Source organism: Amblyomma maculatum, chromosome 1 (assembly GCF_055883805.1).
Source record: "Amblyomma maculatum isolate TAMU_Amacu chromosome 1, ASM5588380v1, whole genome shotgun sequence".
Taxonomy (NCBI): Eukaryota; Metazoa; Arthropoda; class Arachnida; order Ixodida; family Ixodidae; genus Amblyomma; species Amblyomma maculatum.
Genome location: NC_139344.1, coordinates 94150207 through 94170420, shown reverse-complemented (window position 1 = coordinate 94170420; position 20214 = coordinate 94150207). Strand labels below are relative to the sequence as shown.

The following is a 20214-nucleotide window of genomic DNA, read 5'->3' as shown; positions in this document are numbered from 1 at the left end:
TCTGTCGTTGCCCTCTCTCTCTCTCTCCAGCCACATCTACCTCCGTTTCCTTTCATTGTCACCTTCCTCTTGTGTATTCTTCCGCTCTCGCCACAACCTTCCACTTTCTCGGTAGTCACCATTACGATCAGTCGTGGGCGGCACTATACTGCAGTCAGCTCGCAGGACATATGATCTGTTCTTGTGGGCCTGGGCTAAGCCCGGGCCTGAAGTTGCAGGCCCGAGTCGGGCTTGAGTCCCTTGCACAGACAACCGATGTTCGGCTTTTGATTTACTGTTTTAGAGCGAAGCGAACTTGGGACGTGATGCTTCTGAGTACAAGATCGTCAAATCAGTAGAACTATCGTTGGAACGACTGCTTTCTTAGTTGAGAGCGGCGGCGAGGTGGTAACACGCACCTTTGGTCCTTGCACTGCCACCTCCTACACCGACCCTATAGAGACCCTAATAATTACCAGTCTTCACTAAAAAAAAAAAAATTTTTCTTCACTATGACAACATTACAGAAACTCTTCACACACTTCCTGTTCCGGAAAGGTATCTCACTACCACTCAACTACGCATTCTTCGATTCATATGCGTCGGCAGGAGTAAGGAGTATTCGGTGCGTACAATTAAGCACAGTCCTTACTCTTGGCCGATCTTTTCTCAGCCATATCAGACATCTCCTGCATGCCCGAATTGTCCTGAACCCGATGTTAATGTATAGCACACTGCATTTTCTCGTATCCCGTTGTAATTCAGTGCCCTTATTTTCCATACCCCTATTCCCCTTCGTGGCGAGCTTTGTTATCCTCAGACCAGCTGACGGACCATGCAGTTGGCCCTGTTGACAGTCGCTCAGGACATTCTTGAAGTTTAATACTGCGGCTCATTATTATTATTATTATTATTATTTGTAGCGAGAGCTACATTGGCCTTATACCGCTGTCACACGGGCATTTCGAATGCCCTCGAACCGACTTCGTATCGACTCGAAGGCCTTCGAAAGCTGCCACACGGGCGTTTTCAATGGCCATTGAGTCGATAGTCTATCGAGTCAATGGAACAGCTCAGAACTCTATCGAGATCTCGAAGCCCTTCGAACTGCTTCGAACGTCGCGCAAGGTTGCTAGCGTTGGTTGACCCGAGGAGCGTCACGCACACACGTGCACAGCGCGTTTACGATACAAAAACGTGAACAAGCGTTATTATTTTATATCTTTAATTTACGCGGTAAAATATCAATACCCGTAATGATTTTAAACTAGTATCGCTCTTTTTTTAGGCGTATTATTTATGTACTCTTCTCTACTACTGTAGCATATGCGCCGCCGAGAAAAACAAACACAATGAAAAACAGTCGTATGAACGCTAACGCGGTAAAAAAGAAAAAAAAAGTTGTCCTTGAATAACAACTAAACACCTGCAGTTACTAAAAAAAGGTAACAGTTATATTTTATTTTGCATTTATAGACAGATTTTAGTTCTTTAAGCAAAACCGAAAGCAACGATAGTGGCGCCATAAAAGTGGCACCAAACACCAGAACTATTTCAATAGCCTTCGCGTTTTGCCGTGTAGCAGCGGCACAACTCCTTTGAGTTCGATCGCGATTGAAAATCTCGAAGGCTATCAACTTAATCGCCTTTGAAAATGACCGTGTGACTGGGGTATTAGTCTCGCCATTTCGCCATGCCTGTCCGTGAGAAGGAGAAAAAGAAGAAGACAGAAAACTCGGTAGTTGGTAGAGGCGAACGACAACAGCGAGTTGCTAAGACAGAAGGTTCGTTCAAACTTTGTGACGGCGGTGTGCCCCGGAGTTCGACGTAGATACGATGCCATACCAATAGAAGTCTTATACACCCGAATTAAAATGGTCACCGAGGAGAGGCAAGAGGTGTTCATACGTTAAGTGATTCCCCTATAGCATAAATAAAGCTGAAATCATACAGTAAACTACTATGTGAAAAAGCCATGTCTTCACTTTCAAGCCGAACCTAAGCGTAGCCATGCAGATTGCTCTCGTGTAACTCCAGGTTTAACCACAAGCTAAACCACAGCTAAGTTTTTTCCTCTTCCTTTTTTGGGCGTTACAGCAGCAGCACATGATATGAAGGCAAGGTGCGCTGAGAGAAAAAAAATTGGCAGGGTTACCTGTTATATAGCTGGAGAGCACAAGCTTTTTTTTGCATTTTGTTTTAACTCTCTGTACCTAACTGCTGTTTTTACACAAGAGGCCGCAGCGCGGCACAGCGCAACGGTCACGCGTTCCCAGCTTCCCTCTAAAGAGCTTATTCACGTGACGTCATTGCAGCTTTACTGGCAACCATGGCACGCACAACGCAACATCGGAGAGGGGGAAGAAAGAGAGAGGGCCTACGGCGAATCAGGACACGGCGTCGGTGAAATCCGAGCTCTGATTGGACGGCGTTGCAAACGGCGTCTCGAGCGTTCGACAAATGAACGGCGCTGGACCGGCGCCGACGCGCCAGAAACATTTTTTATGTGCTTTTAGTTTCGAACCGCCCAACGTTATGGCGCCTCCACAGTACAGGGTTGCCACAACTGCTGCCTGCAAAACCTGATAGTGAATAGGGTCTATACAGTGTTCTGCAACTTTATCGTACCCCTTTTGAAAAATTCTCCCGTCTCAGCCAGAGGCTCATGTTGCACTGAAACTGCGCATAAAGCTTGCACGTTGTTGTCCCCTTCTTTATGAGGTAAGTATGACCATGGTGCTTACTTGGTTTGGCCGCGCATGATGAGAAACCAGAACCGTCTGCGACGAGACAGGAGCAAAAGACGCCAGCGCAGTTTCCAGCAAAAGGCAGCTGTGGTGTCATCCGGCGTCGCTGGAGGAAAGCGCCGCAGTTCAAAAGAGCCGAGGATAGCATATGGCACGTTCCTGTTATGGTACTAGATGGCGCCACCGCTACCCTTTGGCAGTTTTTGATAGCAACTGCTACCATCCCGTTTCAAAGGGGACGCTCCTATATTCCATCCGGCGGAAAATTGGAGCTTGCGTCTTTTGCTCCTCAGTCTTGTCGCAGACGGTTCTGACTTCTCATCATGCGCGGCCAAACCACGTAAGCACCATGGTCAAATTTACCTCGTAAAGAGGGGGACAAGAACTCGCAAGCTTTGTGAGCAGTTTCAGTGCTAATGAGCTTCCGGTTGAGGCGGGATAATTTTTCAAAACGGGCACTATAAAGTTGCAGAACATAGTATAAGTGTGAAACTGCGTGGGCGTCGGTATTCTAGAGCAGCGAACTTCCTGGGGAGGAACTTCGTAGTTTACCTCACTGAGTTGACGTATCACTTCATTTGGTTCAAAGTACCGGCGAAGCAGCTTTTCAGAGCGCTTCTTGTTATAAAATTGGCTTCACGTACTTGTTCTACGGACTGGTAACTGGCTTCGCTGTGACGGGGATTATAACGGTGAGCATAGTTTTTTGCTGGTACTGGATACGCTGTCGAGCAAGTTGACAGGTGGTCTTGTCGTGATGAACGAATTTACCAGCACTGCACGACAAAGAGACACTGAACAGAAAAGTGAAATGGGCTTGCATCGATAGAATACCAGTTCCTAATCACAAAGGCACCACTCTTACTGAAAAAGAAAATTAATTAAAATTTATTAATTACGCTGCATGCATGAATCGAGTAGTCTCCAACATAATAACATGCTTTTATCTCGTGGAAACGACGGTGAAAAGGCAACCTAAATGGGACAACGCAAGGAGAAACGTACTTGGCGGCGTCACAGGCGGCCTTGTTTTTAGTTTCGGTGATGTTCCGGCCCAGGCATGCTCGCGAGTTATAGGTCAGTTCGCTCCCGCCCTACCGTCTGCTCTGCTGACCGTCCTGGTTAGCTCAGTCGGTAGAGCGACTGCCCCGGAAAAGCGGTGGTGCCGGGTTCGATTCCCGGATCAGGACGAATTTTTCTTTAACTACGAAGTTTCTGAGAAAGCTGTATAGCTTTCCTTTATAGCCGTATGGCTGCGCTTGGGTGGATGCAATGAGTAATTACTCCCTTATTACATGCTCGCATAGTTTCGTTTTCGACGAGCAGCACAAACGGCGAAGTGCTCTTCGGAAGATAATGTTTCGCCGCGCACCTGCGACATATTTTCGTTGACTTAACCAAATAGACCATTGCGCTCAACTTTGTGCCTCTTTGCGCGCCGCTCGCAGTGTGTACGACGGCACGATGCAAAGGCCGGCGGTAGCTTTCATGCTTTCATTTCGGCTGTTGCTGGCCCCACCGCTCGCCGCGGGCCAGCAATCACGAAGTCTGTATCGTCATAGATGGCGTCATTTCATCCCACTATGTAGTTTGGTTGAACTATTTGAATTCAACCCGCGGGGGAAAAACTGCTCAATTTCTTATCGCAATATCTCATCAGTCATCAATAAATGCATCTTTTTCTGCCGGACAAGTGACAGCAATGTCACGAAATACCGTACTATCGTGTTCCGCTAACATAAAAACTGTCAATGTCCCTTCAACACTATCAAGAAGCACCACTGCGTTCAGTATGAAGGTGGTTTATATGCATGAAATCGCAAAGTCGGAACGAATCGGCCTATCGGACTGAACGCCTGCTGTCGGGCTCGTGAAAGCGCTGAGGTGTCGAACTTTAACGACCTTCTAGTAGGGCTGAGCCAGCCCAACTGCAGGGAGTTGGTTGCCCCAACCCAACATGCAAAGAACGTTTTATCAAGGACGCTGCCATTTTGTGTAAGCGTCGCCATATCTAGCGGCTAAGTTGAAAACAACAGCCATGCTGGTATGTGAGTGACATCTAAGATTACTATCGCATTCGCGGAACAGCGTACATCAGAATTTCATAGCTTTCACATTCAATTTTTTTTTTTTTTTTTTTTTTTTGCATTCTGAAAGTACCTGACCGAAAGAAAAAAGCTTTTCAGAAGCAGTCAAGCCGTCAGAAATGACCATATCTTATGTGCCTTATCCGGTCGGCCTACTACTGCAAGCCTGATTACAATTAATGGGCAACTTTTATATGGTGCAGAGAGACGGTGGCAAACTACACTGGCTGCGATGGCGGCGAAGCAAGCAATGCAGGACGACCGTTCTTCGATACATCCCCGCGTTTCTGGCTCAAAGTGCTAGCCGGACAACAAAAGTGTGCGAGCATAAAGCACGGTGATAGGCTCCCAAAGCATCGCTGGGCGGCGCTGCGGCTCCTGATGGGCAGCGCCATCTGTGGCAGAAAAATACACAGTGGGGCGCCGCCGGCTTGGCTCGCTGCCTTTGCGGCGTGCGCCGCGCGCTTTCTCTCGCACGAGCACGCGCCCTGACGCGCCCCCGCAGGCGCATCGCGACATGCCGCCTGCATTCCGTCTTGATTATTGGACAACCTGCCGCGTATTTCCATGGAGGAAGCGTAATTATAGGCGAGAAAACTTTTATTCACGTTTGTACTGCACAGCAGACGACAGACGGCAATGAGTAAATACTGATTGTGAATGCGTTTCCCACGTTAGCGAAAACGTAGGAAGTGTATTTCGACGTAAGTCTGCTATGTAATTATATTATTGTATATAAAATGTTTAAAAACTGCAAACGTATTATCAGTACTCTGAAATAAAGAGGCTCGCTCGTTGATCATCGTTTTGGCCTGTAGCATTAGATCTGTATACGGTTTTGTTTTTATTATAACGACGTTGCTAACGCAAATCTTGCAGTAGAAGAATGAGTTATAGTCCGAAGGAGGTGTTTCTTCAAAGGCACGAACGCTAGCAGTCTCAAAAGCACATGTGTGGTGCACGCGACATAACCAGCTCGCTGGCTCGGAAGGCAGGTGAGATCCAAGCTTGTACTACATAGTGTTTTATTTCGGTTCTTATTAAATGGTTGTGCTTCATTTCTATTTGGTTTGCATTAACGAAACCTGTGACGCGAATAGGGTGCTCCGCGCGAGTATTGTCAATCGAGCCATAACTAGGATCGCTTTTGTATTGCACTTCCGACATATTTTCGTTATGAATAATAATAATGTTGGTTCATTTATTGGCTAATTTGCGGAAATCTGTAAAAGAGTTTCAGCTCAGCAAGGCATGTCCCCCCCCCCCCCCTCCCCCCTTTCCAAGAAAAAAAAAAGGTCTCGTTCCTAGATATTGTCTTGGTCTTAGGGTACATTCACACAACATTGTCGATCGTGGACGTCGCACGCTGGATATCTGTTGATTTGGTTGCTTTCAGAGCACTCGCAAAGCAGGGAGAGAGCACAGAACAAAGCAAGACACGCGGGTAGCGAAGAGCTGGATATTCCTTCACCCCCTTCGCTTTGTATGCATGGTGTTAAGCCACTGTACTCTTTCGATGCCTCTCCAAGCCGTCTTTACCAACTGTCGACATTTCTGAGTTTATGGAGGAGGAAATTAGCTCTTTTCGTTTCCACAAAGAACGCAACACTTCTTAGAACGCTGTCACGCGGTTGGAAAACAGGTTTTGTGGAAACGCTTCCAAAGGAATCTGCAAAGTTTCACACATGAGCCTCGTCTTTTGGCGCTTCGCCTACTATTGTGGCTGCCAATAACACAATGCTACTTAGTACCTCCGTTTTGCATCAGCGGAAGCGTTTTTGTATCGCCAAATAACCGCCAGGCGCAACTCAATCGCCGCACGCGCACGGGAAGCTAACGGAGCGTCTGCTCCGGCGACGTCCCATCGTTTCACATTTCGCCACCATGCCAGGAATACGGCGCTGCCATCGCGCGGCGAAACTTGAGCTTGGGTTCCCTATTACAAAAAAATGATTTCGCGCATTAAGAATTAACGTGTTCACTGTACGGCAGCTGATAATCATCATTATCTACTCCATTGATAAACGACGCTTGTGCCGGTGCTATTGTGAACTATAGAATGCTACTCACGCTTTGCTGTAGCATCGAAGCATTACAGCAACGTTAAGTTTTTGTCTTGGTTGAAAGGCAATAGAATGTTCTTAACGGCCCATTTTTTAAGTCTTTGTAATATTAGCCTACATATAAATGTTTAAATAACCTTTCTCTAACATTAATTAAGCATTCGAACAACACAAATGCAATATTTTGGAAAATGGTAAAGCAACCCTGATCGAGCACGCGGATCCACCATTTTTGAAGGTACACAACTACAGTGAACTGTGTACACAACGTAACACCTTGCACCGAGAGATATATTTTAGGTCTACAAATCAGCACAATATTCAACTCATACACTGACCTGCGAACGAATACTATGAAGTCAAATATCTAGCTACTACTAAGAGCTGTCCCATGAGTGGTAGTGGCAAATAGGGAATAAGCAAAGCTTTCTAGCAAAATAGTAGGGCTGCAAATGCAATCTGTTGCAGGTGCGGTCGAAGAGATTTACTTTCAAAGTGCTGCTAGTGGATAAAATATTGAACAGTTCGAAAAGATCCGGGATCCAGTTCTTGAAATGGTTGCGGCTCGCGTCCGGGGGTCAAGGCTCAGAGTCCACGAGATGAGGTAAACAAAAGGAGACCTTATACAATATTTACAGTCATGGCACAAAACATCGTCGGCACGGGGGCCGAAAGTGCACAGTGACGGTCACGGAGATTCTGTCGCGTCCCCTCTAGACGAGCAACACTGCACTCGACCGGCGCTGTCTACGGTATCTCTCTCCAAACGGCAGCGCTAACTCCTACTTATATAGGGCGGGAAGCCGTTGCCACTCAAATTTTCCAATCCGGAGGCGGCACTTGGCGGCGGCCCGAAAGGTCCAATCAACGAGCGAATTGGTCACCTGCTTCGAATCCGCTGCTGCGAAAGGGGGAGGGGGGGCAAGGGGGGGGGGGGGGGGGGGGGCTTCGCCGTGAAAGACACAGGCGCCCCATCGAGTCTAGTTCGCATTCATACTTTTTGGTCGCCGAGGCTTCCTTTCAGCGCCACTGCTTTCCCACTCACCACAGGGGCTTGTCAAGGGGCATTAGCACAATATGCTTCCCCTCTGCCATACAGGGACCTTGCGCTGGAGTTTTGAGTAGGGTGGCGCCGCCTCGTGGCGGCCAAGAAAAGCCTGACTGGATGAAAGACACAGGCGCCCCATCGAGTCTAGTTCGCATTCATACTTTTTGGTCGCCGAGGCTTCCTTTCAGCGCCACTGCTTTCCCACTCACCACAGGGGCTTGTCAAGGGGCATTAGCACAATATGCTTCCCCTCTGCCATACAGGGACCTTGCGCTGGAGTTTTGAGTAGGGTGGCGCCGCCTCGTGGCGGCCAAGAAAAGCCTGACTGGATAGTACAACAGCGGCTCTGCTTATGCTGCAACGCGTATCTCGCAGGCTTTCTACTTTGGTTCGTGCTTCTTATTGCCGCTTCGTGAGCGTAAAAAGAGTCGTCACGTATCATGGACATTATTGTGAACCAACAGTGGCCTAACATTAAAAAAAAAAAAAAAGCGCTGCGGCTGCCTTCCGACGAAATGTTAGCATGCGGCATTGATCTTGCCGTGTACCATCCGTCCCGAAACATCGTCATCGCTGCTATTTTCGCTTGCATCGTAGGGTGCCAGGGACAAGTTAACAGTTTCCTTGTTCAACTCTACTGCTTTCTTTCAAGCCGCACGGAATGGGGCTACGATGCGATTGGTACGGGCGGTGATATGCACGCATGCACTGGTTAGAGAAACGCCGTTCGCTCTAAGTTGCCCGCTCCGCCGACCCAGAGCTGAAATTGTATAGAGTACAGCTATATGTTTATCTGTGATCGAGAGCGAAGCCGTCCGTTATGCTACTGTTTTCGGCAGCTGTGTAAGTAAGAACTGCACGTGCGTATACGTCGCAACAAAAGGTGAGGACGATAAACTAGAGTTTACTTAAAACGTTTGCTATCTTGATGAAAGCAGCCATTCACTTTCAAAACAGTAATAGACGTCATTTGGGGCATATTTATAATTACTAAGCAGCCATACCATTTCGGTCATGCACCGCGCGTTCTTGATCTGATAGAGCGCTTAATTCTAATATGCATTGTCCCCACTGCCCCCCAACAGGCAAAAGCTCTAGCTCGAGAGCTGCAAGCACATAAATCAAAGGCTATTGGCAGTTGAGCAGTGAAACGAGGTCAGCGTGCCTTCTGATATCCGCACCTAATGACGAACACAAGCGCCTGCCGCGCGGTGTAATTCGAACGTTTCTGTAGTTCCAGCTTCAGCTTTCTGTGGGACTTTCCAGTACATGGATTGCATTTCCAAACATTAAGAGTGTGACTTATCAGCTAAACGGTGCGTAAAAAGCAAAAACCAGCTTAGGATCAACTTAAAATATTACATGCATGCATTGAACGCAAACCCCAACGGCCTATGCACGACCGGCTCAAGGTGCCCATCGAAAGGACTTTTTGTGTCTTAGAGGGGTTGTTTACGCTGCCTATATCCGTGTTGTGGTTTCGTGTAGTCACTTGCTTCAGCTCAGCTGCGTGTAAAGCTTTCGTAGAGCTCCACGAATTCGCGCGACTCTCGCCTGGCTATGTCGACTGGCAGCGCGCCGAGACTTCGCCTCCAATTGCTGTATGTCGTATAACGCCTGACATTGGATTATTTATTGCCTTTGTTTTACGTCATGACAGCCCTAGATAAATTTTCAGCGCCTTAATTTCGTTGTAATTCATACATAATAGAATATAAAGCGGTGGATCCATACCGACTCCATGCATTCGAATGCAGACGCTGGCGATTTGTACTACCCAGCAGACGCCTAGGGGGCGCTTTTTAGCACAGTTTTCGCGGCGCCCCCTGGGCAGGGCAAGGCTCATATATACTCTTCGGGGGTTGCGCCCTGCCTCTGTGTTTTTCTCTCATAACGACGCCGTATGGCTCCGCTCGCTGGCCGATAGATTCCAGCGCGCTCTTTTAGAACAACGTTGTTTCTCACTAATCCTTCACTAACATGACACCTTAAAACTTGGAGAGTATCATCGCTCGCCTGTTCAGCCGCTATCGCATCCCGGTCGAGGGTGTGCTCTCGCCAGATCACGGAAGCCATCCGATTGGAAAGGCGATAGAGAGGTTTCAAATTCTTCGCGAGAGCCACAAAGCGGCGTGAAAGGCGTCTCATTCTCGAAAGCAACTGTCGCTGCGTCTACGCGTGAGCATTTCCTTCGCAGGGAGCATGCTTTTCAGCTTCAACTGAATGATTCCACTGGTCCACAATTTCGCGGGCTTTAAAAGGCGTAAGCAGAGGAGACTGGGCGACGCGGGAACTGCTCTGTAGAGCAGTTCCCGCGTCGCCCAGTCCCCTCTTTTTCAGCTGAGCCTCTGAGCTGTAAGAAAAGAGGCAAGGCAACTGCTCTGACAAGCTCGTCGACACAGCCGCCTTTGTATGCAATAAGCAAAACGGACCCTTATTTGTGACGCGTGCGAAATGCAGACAAACGCTGTTTTCTGCCTGATTAGCATGTGCTCTCCTATGAAATTCTGAGGTGGAATGAGCGCAGGGTGCATGACATGCGGCAGGGTCGCGCCAAACATTACACTGTTTCCCATTTACGGTCATTTCGCGCATGTCCGATTCCATGCAGGCCCATGCTCTCCACGTCGAAGGAAAAACTGCCCTTTCCCTTCGACAGCCTCGCTATGTGCCTGGGTTGGTTCAACACCCTCTAGACTAGCTGGTTACAGCGGAAGCAGACTGCCGGTTTCCTCTCCCCACAAGCTCTAGCACGGTCCTTGTCCCTCTCTTTGTGAACATCGTTTCTCATGGCCGCGCTGTTCTCGTGGCCCTCCTCTCTTCCTTTCTCTAGCTGCATGTGGCGGGTTCTTGGTTCTCAATCCGCATGCACTGGCCGGCGAACGAATACCATGGGGTCAAATATCTAGCTACTATAAGATGTGTCCCATGAATGACATTGGTGAATAGGCAATAAGCAAAGTAATAAGGCTGCGAATGCATATGTTGCAGGCACTATCGAAGAAATTCAGTTGCACTGCCTGCAAGCTCTCTTTTCCTGCATCGCGCCTGACCTGAAACTTATGCGAGCCTCGGCAGCGAGTTCCAAGCTTTTCATTTCGAGCGTGTTTTGCACACAGAGCCGCATTTCCTCATTGAGACTGTTGTAAAAGATATTTCGTCGACAACTTTGTCATGGCCATCATAGACCTTGGCGGCCTTGAACCGTTCGATCAAACTTGCCTTCAGATTGAAAGCAAACTTCGGAAAAGCCTCAGAGGGCCGTTTCTCTGCTTCTTCGAAGCGTCAACGGAAGACATCGACTGATTAAGCAATGTTGCCTTTATTTCTTGTAATCGTCCGCCTCCTCTTTAGAAAGCCGATTATATAAGCACGTCGGCCACCTCGAAGGTAGAGCTGTGAAAAGGTACATGGGGCCAAGTGGAACGAAGAATTTCGAATTTCTCATATATCCGCTCAAAGTTGAGAAGAAAGAGCTCGATTTCCTCACCAATTGTGAAAGCTCTTGCAAACGCAGCCCTGTTCGCTTTCGCCAATTCTGCTTGCACTTCGCTAGCCTCACTTCTAAGCGCTTGCTTTGTAGGCGCTCCAAACATTAAAATAATGTTATAAAATTGATATCTAAGTTGCCTGAATGTTGCCTAACATTCTGTGACATAGAAATAACATTAGCAGAACATTCGAAAGAATAATTTTATTAATGCTGACTTTTTAATGTTATTATCATGTTATAATGCTTTATGTTGCGTTATAAACATTATCTTAATGTTACAGACAAATGTTTCAATACTTGCCTCCTAAATGTTAAAGTAATATTAGAATCATAACTATAAAACATCATAGCATATATATTTCAAATACTGAGTCCCAGCACTTTTGGTTTTTTTTTCTAGTAACCATGTTTTTTTTTTTTTTTTTTTTTTCAATAACACTTCTTTGCAACTAGAGGTTTGAGATGATGCCCACCGTAGAAAACAAGCACAGCCCTAATATTTTGTTAGAAAGTTTTGCTTATTATCCATTCGCCAATATCACTCATGAAACACCCGTCGGCGATGGATATAAAAGATTGATTCCATGCTATTTGTTCATAGGTGAGTGTAGAAATATTAATGGTATTGTATTATGGAGTTGTGCTGTATTGTGGTCTGCAAAGCGTGCAAGCTGTGTACCATCACGAGCGGTGGGCCTACAAGCTTTTACAAGGTTACTCTACATTTCCACGAATGTTACATTTAAGTTACATGCCTGTTAAATTCATGTTGTTCCAATGTTTATCGTAACGTTATACCAACCTTTATATGTAACATTGCTAAAACATTATAAAAAAGGACAATAACAACATCAAAATAATCTTCAACTGAAACAAAAATGTAACATTGCTGTAATGCTTCAGTGCTACCTGGGTCTATTCTTTTTTGTTCCTCCACTTCCTCTTTCTTTTTCCGCTCATCCTCCTACTAGCTTTCCGTTTTATTTCTTCCCCGCATTCTACCATATCCTCATCTTCAGAGTCGTCGCTTTCATCGTGCTGACAGTCTGCGGTTTTTGTTTTTTTTATTATTGCGAAAGCAATACTACTCGCACTTTGAAGCCTTCGCGTGACCCGGCCGCAGTTACGTATTACCCCCGTTACGCTGTGACGTCACACCCCACGTGACACACGGGCTGGCAGGAGCTGCCAACTTGGGTCTCTCGTTTCACATGGGACGGTTATGCCAGCATCAGCCTGTTAGGATCCTGGCATTCACGTTACCCCTATAGGCCACTAAGGCACGTTCATATGGGTTGGTTAAAGCGGGGCTTTATATGCGGGCTGAGGAAGAAGCAAAAGAGAAGAAGAAGAACGCTCGGTCACCCGCAGCTAATGATTTCGCTCAATATTTGGTTCAGTTTTGAACTCTTGTAATTTTTTTTTTCACTTTCCCACAATGAAGTCATTTCTCAAATATAAGATTAGGTTCGTTATTCGCAGCTATCACCAGTTCATGACCACCCTATTTGTGACCGTAAGTCTCTCAGAAAATTCGAATTCGAACTGACTTCTACAAACAATTTTCCTTACCAGGAAGAACAACGCCTTACGTTAAATATGGCAAAACTCAAGGAGAGAAGGCGATGCATTCACCAAACCGGAGCGAGAACACCATGCAGACTGCCCAGCACCTGTAACCACCTGTTGCGGTTCGGGTACAGTTCGTGTCCGGGGGTCAAGGCTCCAACACCACGAGATGAGGTGAACAAAATGAGAATACATTATTTACAATCATGTATACAAAAGAGAACGTCGGCACGGGGTGATAGCTATACTTGCTTCGCACGACTGTCTTCGCACAGCGACGGCCAAGTAGATTCCGCCACGTCCCCTCTGGGCGAACAGCACAGCCTCGACGGACGCTCTCTCTCCACAGGTGCGTGCCTGCGTGTGTGTGTGAGGGAGTGAGAGATGTTGAACGAGGAAAAAAGAGTAAAAATGCATGGGCATGTCCTGGCGATTAATAACGCGTCACCATCACTGCCGCCATGCAGATTAAGAGAGAGAAAAAAGGAGGAGAGCAGAAGGGAGAAGTAAATAAAGTGGATAGAGTCGCGCACAGTTGCAGTTGGGCCCTCGCACTAGAGTAAGGAATCCAAGTTGGTGTCTTGAATGAACTGCAGGAGGGCCAGGAGAGCCTTGGAGATCTTAAGCGGCAGCGCTCCTTTTTTTTATATGCCAGAAAACCATTGGCACTCAAACTGTCCAATCCGGAGGCACCACTTGGCAACGGCCCGAGAGATCCAGTCAGCGAGCCCAGTGGTCACCCGCTTCGAACCTGCCGTGGCGCGAGGGAGGAGGAGGCTCCGCCCCTCGGGGCACAGGTGCCACCGAGTCTAGGCCACATTCAGCCTTGTCTGTCATGAGGCTTCCTTTCAGTGCACCGCCGCCATGCAGCGCAACTCTGGGGCTTGTCAAGGGGCGTTAGCCGGAGAAGTTTGGCGTCCGGCGTCCGGCGACACCCGCTTACGTCGACCATGAGGAGCCGCGCTAACCTTGACTGGAACCGCGATCATAACAAAATAAATTGTAAAGTTGATTTGTAATTATGGTTAAAACTTAAAATAACATGAAAAAGTATTTATATGAAATGTCAAATCGGTGTTTATGATACATCACTATTTTGAGAATTTTAAAAATTTAGTAAAGTTTAAACGTCAACATTAGAATATTGTTTGCTTTGTTGGACTAATGTATTTGGTATAACATATAACATTGACTTATATAGCATTTTTTAATATTATTAACATGTCCCAGTGCTAGCTGGGACATTCTATTGAGCTTTACTTCACAATATTATTACGACGGCGTTTGCGTCGGAGCGCTGCACAGGTCGAGGAGGCAGAGAACTCAGTTGGTCAACGGCTGCGAGTCCAGCACGGGCACGAGAGTCTCCACGACTTTCTCAACGCCTTTTTCCATGCCTTCTTCAATGTTTTTCCTCTTCAGGATTGCTACATTTCCCCCGGGACAGCCGAAGCCCCCCCCCCCCCCCCCCCGCCCCAGGCGGGGGAGTTAGTCGTTCCCACGGGAGTGGCACGGCTTCATCCGGGCGACCTAAGCGACTTCTGTTGTGGCTGAGCGACGACCACTTGCGGTCATGCGCGCGATTCTGTAGTTCAGGTCACAGACGCGGTCGAGGACAACGTAAGAGCCAGCGTAATGCGCCAACATTTTCTGGGCTAAACCACGTTTTCGGAGAGGTTGCCAAAGCCACACACGGTAAGACACATGGCGATGCTGTCTGTCGTATCCAACTTTGGAACGCTCTTGCGAAGCCAGAATGCGCAAACGGGCAAGATGTCGAGCTTCTTCGGCCCGACAAAGTCTCGGCGATGCAAGGTTCGTCGTGGATGGAGTAAGGAAGAATGGTGTCGAGAGAATACCGAGGATCACGGGCTTATAGAGAAGAAAAAACGGGCTGTAGCCGGTCCTCTCATGTGTTGCAGTGTTGAAGGCAACCATTATAAACGGCAGTATGGTATCAGTTCTTATGGTCTGATGCAATGTATGCACATAGAGAACATGTTGACGAGTGTGCGGCTGGTGCGCTCCGTCAAACCGTTGGTTTTAGGGTGGTATGGTGTGAAGTGTCGAAAATGTGACGAGCACAAACGGAGAAGCTCTTCCACGACATCTGCCGTAAACTGGCGACCTCGGTCACTGATGATAACTCGCGGAGGTCCATGGCGCAGGATGACGGAACGGAGCAAGAACGCGGACACGTGGTGAGCGGTGGCTGAAGGAAGAGCGGCCGTTTCGCAGTAGCGGGTGAAGTAGTCGGCACAAACCACAATCCAGCAATTTCTGTCAGAAGACTTCGGGAAAGAACCCATAAGATCGATTCCAACTTTCTCGAATGCACCATGTGGTGGAATCACAGGATGCAGCAGGCCCTGTGCCGTGGACGTAGGACGTTTGTGTCGTTGGCACTCTGTGCAGCTCGCCACATATCGCTCAGTCGTCTGGCACATCTTCGGTCAATAAAACCGATCGCGGGTACGATGGAGCGTCAGTGCAGAGCCTAGGTGACCAGAAGTGGGGTCGACGTCCATGGCATGCAGGATGCACAAGCGGTAGCTCTGGAACTACAAGTAGAAAATTCGTGCCGGTGCTTGAGTAAAGCCTCTTTGTACAGCAGGCCATCACGGAGACAAAATGAGCTGGGAGCTGTGGAATCCCGCGCCGCCGCAAGCAGTGGCTCGAGGCTTATGCCGGTCTCTTGCGCAGTCCGCAGAGACGCGAGGCGTCGGGAAACTCGGGCACGACGCAGGCAATGTAGTGATCGAAGTCAGCAGAGTCACATTCGGTCGTAGGAAGGGGAAGACGTGAAAGACAGTCTGCATCGGCGTGTTTGCGGCCACTCTTGTACGAAACAGTGAAGTCGTACTCCTGCAGACGAAGGGCCCAGCATGCCAGAAGACCAGGTGGATCACGAAGGTTGACGAGGGGCATGATGGTGCGTCACATCCGTGAAACGACGTCCATATATAGTAGCACCGAAACCGCCGAACAGCGAAAACTACAGCGAGGCACTCCTGCTCCGTAACGGTGTAGTTACGCTCAGGTTTGCTGAGCGAACAGCTTGCATGCGCAATTACATGCTCGCCAGTTGCCGAACGTTGCACAAGCACAGCGCCGGCATCAATCCCACTTGCATCAGTGTGGACTTCCGTTGGAGCGGAGAGGTTGAAGTGCCGCAGTATGGGATGTGACGTAAGCAGAAACTTTAGCTGGTGGAAAGACGCGTCGCCTTCTGAGGCCCAGTCGAAAGAGACGTCCTTTTGGAAAAGGGACGTCAGAGGGTAGGCGACGTCGGCAAATCTTAGGATGAATAGTCGAAAGTTAGAGCACGGCCCCAAACATTTGCGAAGCTCCTTTTGAGTTTGTGGTCGTTGGAAAGCTGCAGCCGCTGCCGTCTTCTGTGGATCTGGCCGAACTCCATTCTGTTCGACGAGATGCCTGAGCACTAGCGCTTGACGTTCGCCAAAACGGCACTTTTAGAATTCAGGACAAGGCCAGCCTTCCGCAGGCAATCTAAAACAATAGCGAGTCGCGTGTCATGTTCAGTAAAAGTCCGGCCAAAAATAACAACATCGTCTAAATAGCACATGCAGATTTCCCACTTGAGGCCACAAAGTATTGTGTCCATAAATCTTTCAAATGTGGCCGGCGCATTACATAGGCCGAAGGGCATCACATTAAATTCAAATAGGCCGTCCGGCGTTACAAATGCAGTTTTTTCCTTGTCAGCAGAGTCCATCGGAATCTGCCAATACCCCGATCGCAAATCAGCCGAAGATAAATAAGACGCAGAGAAAAGGCATGGATGAATGGGAAAACATTTATTTCATCGGCTTTAAAAGGTTCAGTTTGATTGCTGGCCGCTCCAGATGGCCGCCAGTTGCGTCCTGTCGGCGATCTCTTCGGCCCACTCAGTGACCCGAGCCTGGATGGCCGGGTCCGAGCAGCCTCCCGCTCCTCCAGAGATGGAGCTGGCAGCAAATCGGCGGGTGGCGGATAGGCCGCGCACCCCCATGTAATGTGGTCTAAAGTAGCGTCGACGCCACACTCTTTGCATTCAGGGTCAACCTGCTCTTTGAATATATATGAATAAACTTTGGGGCAGGGGAAGGAGCGGGTTTGTAGCTGGCGCCAGAGTATCTCCTGGGCCTTGCTTAATGACTTGTGTGGTGGAGGGAAGATGCGCCTTCCCAGGCTAAAATGGCGAGTTATATCATGGAACGAGAGCAAGCCCTCTCTCGCGCCCGCGGGAAACGAGGTGCTCACCGCCCGGCCGACGAAACCTCGGGCATATTCGTGAGCCTTCTCGTTCCCGGTATTGCCCGAGTGAGCCGGAACCCATACCAGTTCTATCGTCCTACCAGGGACTGGACGGTAGCTTTTAAGGATATTCCTGGCGGCAGCCGACAGACAGCCCCTCCCGAAATTCCGTACGGCTGTTTTGGAATCACTGACTATAACATCTGTTTCGGTAGAAGCGATAGCCAGCGCGATGGCTGCTTCCTCTGCAGCCTCGGAGGTTCTGGTGCGCACAGTAGCTGAAGCTAAGATTTTGGTAGGCGTGGACTCACGAGCCCCAGTCACCGCACAAATCGCGAAACCGCGGTCCGTCTCTTCATATTCGGCCGCAGCTACGTAAGCAACCGAATGGTTTCCTTTGTATTTGGTGTGTAGTGTACGTGCGCGTGCTAGCCGCCTGCCTTCGTTGTGAATGGGGTGCATATTCTTAGGGAGGGGCTTGATAACAAGCTCCTTCCTGATTGCTGTGGGTATTTGCCTGGGATCGTCTGCCATGGCTTCGGCATTGATGCCTAGCCTCAGCAAGACAAGCCTCCCGGCTTTGGTGCGCGCCAGTCTGGAGTACTGCGCTATTAAATGCGCTTCCTTGAGTTCATCAAGTGTGTTGTGCATTCCAAGAGCTAAGCGCCTAACGGTTGAGGTGTTTCTCGATAGTCCTAGTGCTGTCTCGTAAGCTTGCCGGATAAGACATTCAACCTTTTGCTTTTCGTCTTGGTAAAGGTGCAGATAGGGCAGGGTGTAGACTAGCCTGGTGATGACGAAAGCCTGAATGAGTCGACAGGTGTCGCGTTCTTTCATGCCCCTCCTCTTGTTGGCTATTCGCTTGATTAGTCTGGCTGTTTGGGTGACTGTTGTGGTCAGTTTATCTAATGTTCCTAAATTTCTGTGGTTACTCTGAATGAACATGCCTAGGATTCTGATGGTGTCTACTTGTTTGATTGGCAGTCGTTTGAGCTCTACCCTGATTTCAGGAGGCGGAGGTCTGTTCTTTCGATTGGGGCCTTCTCGAACTACAAGGAGTTCGGACTTAGAGTGTGAACATTCAAGTCCCGCCCTTAGAGCGTAAGTCTCAATGGTGTCGACTGCTTCCTGAAGCACACTTTCTATTTGGGCATCACTTCCCCTGTTCACCCACAGGGTAATGTCGTCCGCGTAAAACGTATGCTGTAGCCCCTCGATGGCGGCGAGTCTGGGGGGCAGTGTTATCAGTGCAATGTTGAAGAGGAACGGCGACATCACAGAGCCTTGTGGTGTTCCCTTTCCGCCCAGAGATATGGGGTCTGATTAGATCGCGCCGAGAGTGAGCTCGGCCGTCCTGTTCGTAAGGAAGGACCGGACCCGAAGACTCTCTCTCCAGGATTCAAAAGCGAGAGGTTTTCTAATATCGCCTCGTGCGAGACGTTATCGAAGGCTTTACAGAGATCAAGCCCAAGTATTGCCCTCGTTCCATGACAGTACCTGCGACCCATAACATCCCTCGACAGCTGGATCATGACATCCTGCGTGGAGAGGTTGGGTCTGAATCCTATTATGGTTGAGGGGATGAGGTCGTTGTCCTCTACATAACCCTGCAGCCTGTTGAGAACGATGTGTTCCATTAATTTGCCTAGGCACGACGTTAACGAAATGGGTCTTAGGTTTTCTATGTTAAGCTTCTTCCCTGGTTTCGGTATGAATGTCACTTTGGCATGTTTCCATTCTTGCGGTACCTCTCCTTTCCTCCAGTAGGTGTTCATGAGGTCAGTTAGGGCCGAAACTGAGCCGATATCTAGGTTCCTGAGGATTTTGTTTGATACGCCGTCTGGTCCCGCCGCCGAGGTCGTCCTGAGTTGTCCTCCGCTTCGGTAAAGTCCTCGTCCAACTGTTCATTGGGGAGTCCTCCATACATAGGGAGTGGGCTAGTGCTAGGTGTCGTGTTCAGGTACATTTGACATAGTGCATTTAGTAGCTCCGCGTCCGTACCTTCATACTTTTGTATAATTTGTGCGAGGTGATCCCGCGCAACAGATTTTGTTTGCGTTGGGTCGAGCAAGTGTCGGAGCAAGAGCCAGGTTTTCTTACTGCCGAGCTGTCCGTTCATTCCATCGCAGATTTGCCCCCACTGTTGTTTCTCCAGATCGCTGGCATGTGCCTCGATCTGCCTCTCTAGTTGTGCAATGCGCCGTCGCAGCGTTCTGTTGAAACGCTGCTTTTTCCAACGGCAAAGTAAACTAGCGTGAGCCTCCCACATGTGCAGTAGCCGCGCGTCCGTGGTTGTGTTGTCCTGACCTGCGGATTGTATTTCGGCTGCGGTGCTGTGAACGTCATTAATAAGTGCGCTGGTCCAGTCTTTAAGGTCGGTTATGTTGGAGGGGGCGGTTTGTTCCCTCAGTTTTCTAAATTTGTCCCAGTCCGTAATTGTGGCTTTTGCGGTTAGGCGTTTATGTGGCGTTGTGTTGAACTTGACAGAGATAATGTAGTGATCACTGCCTAGCGAGTGTTGCGTGTTGTTCCATCGAGCGTCCCGAATGTTTTTGCTTAGTGTCAGATCAGGAGAGGTGCCTGCACTTACGCTGTTGCCTATTCTAGTGACTTCCTGTGGATCGTTAAGAATGGAGAAACCAAAATCTTGGGCTGCTTCCCAGATTCTGATGCCTTTGGGCGTGGTTTTATTGTAACCCCATGCCGTGTGACGTGCGTTAAAATCGCCTACTACCAGTAACTGCGCCCTGGCTGCGAGCTTTAGTACCTTCTCTAGTAGACGCGGTATTCCTGAGCCCGCGTCTTTGGCTGAGCTATACAAGTTTAGGATGAAGAGCGTTGTATCTCCTTTTTTCCTAGGGACAATTTCTAGCAAAGTGTAATTGACGTCGGTGTCATCGAATGTGTGCTGTATGGCGGTGATGTTTCGCTGAATGAAAGTCGCGGTGAGCTGGTCCCGCTTGTTCGACAC

The 20214-nt window shown here is 48.7% G+C and overlaps 1 protein-coding gene and 1 non-coding gene across 2 annotated transcripts in view; both read left to right on the top strand.

The window, feature by feature from the left end:
- Positions 1-20214, top strand: part of LOC146203220 (uncharacterized) — a 77106-nt gene that overhangs the window by 19153 nt on the left and 37739 nt on the right. The window lies entirely within an intron of this gene.
- Positions 3843-3916, top strand: TRNAP-CGG (transfer RNA proline (anticodon CGG)). The gene has a single exon. It is a non-coding gene; the product is annotated as a tRNA-Pro (tRNA).